Source organism: Nymphalis io, chromosome Z (assembly GCF_905147045.1).
Source record: "Nymphalis io chromosome Z, ilAglIoxx1.1, whole genome shotgun sequence".
Classification (NCBI taxonomy): Eukaryota; Metazoa; Arthropoda; class Insecta; order Lepidoptera; family Nymphalidae; genus Nymphalis; species Nymphalis io.
In genome coordinates, this window is record NC_065918.1 from 14841485 (window position 1) to 14842403 (window position 919).

General features: G+C 34.1%; 1 non-coding gene across 1 annotated transcript; it reads right to left on the reverse strand.

Annotated features, from left to right (window-relative positions):
* Window positions 1–846: 846 nt before the first annotated feature.
* On the reverse strand, window positions 847–919 carry Trnai-uau (transfer RNA isoleucine (anticodon UAU)). Its single transcript has one exon. It is a non-coding gene; the product is annotated as a tRNA-Ile (tRNA).

Here is a 919-nt window from a genome sequence, read left to right on the forward strand (position 1 = left end):
CTACTGCAGAACGTTTTTCCCATCTGTACTGGCCGCCGTCGCGTTGGGACTCTACTACCACTTACCATCAGGTGGAGTAGAGTCATTTGCCCTTCCGGCAAATATATATATAAAAAAAAAAACCTTGGGAACTAAGATGTTATGTCTCTTGTGCCTGTAATTACACTGGCTTACTCACCCTTCAAACCGGAACACAACAATAACAAGTACTGCTGTTTTGAGGTAGAATATCTGAAGAGTGGGTGGTATTTACCCAGACGAGCTTGCACAAAGCCCTACCACCTGTAAAATAAGTAGCTAAAAATAAATAGCTTATTAATCTTAAACGCTTCATAAAACGTTTGGAATCTACTACCATGTACCATTAGGTGATGTAGAGTCATTTGCCCTCCCGGAAAATATAAAAAAAAAAACATTAATTTTACAAATTCTATTCATTTATCAACATGAAACGTTCAAAATTAATGTTATTTATATTAATAAGGATCTATAATTTGTGATAATTAAACTAATCATTATAATTTCTTTTCTTTTAAAAATACAGTTAAGAAAATAATTACAGTGGTTACAGTGAGTTAATGAAAATATATGAAAGATAGATGAATAAAGCGATTAGCGAACGAAGTCGGGGTGGACAGTTAGTATTTACATAAACTAATAAATTAACGTTATAAAATAAATAAACATAGTTGCTAAATGCACTTCCCATTTTCTTTGGTAGTAAATTGTATCCGTACGTAGCCGGCGTGTGACGTAAGTGTCATATAAAAAGTTTGTTGAGTAATTTTTTAGTGTTAATTATTAAAAAAAAAAAAACAAAAGTTATTTTTGTTAACTCACTGGATGTGCCAGGTGTGGGATTCGAACCCACGTCTCCAGCGGATAAATCTGGCGCCATATACCACTAGACCAACCTGGC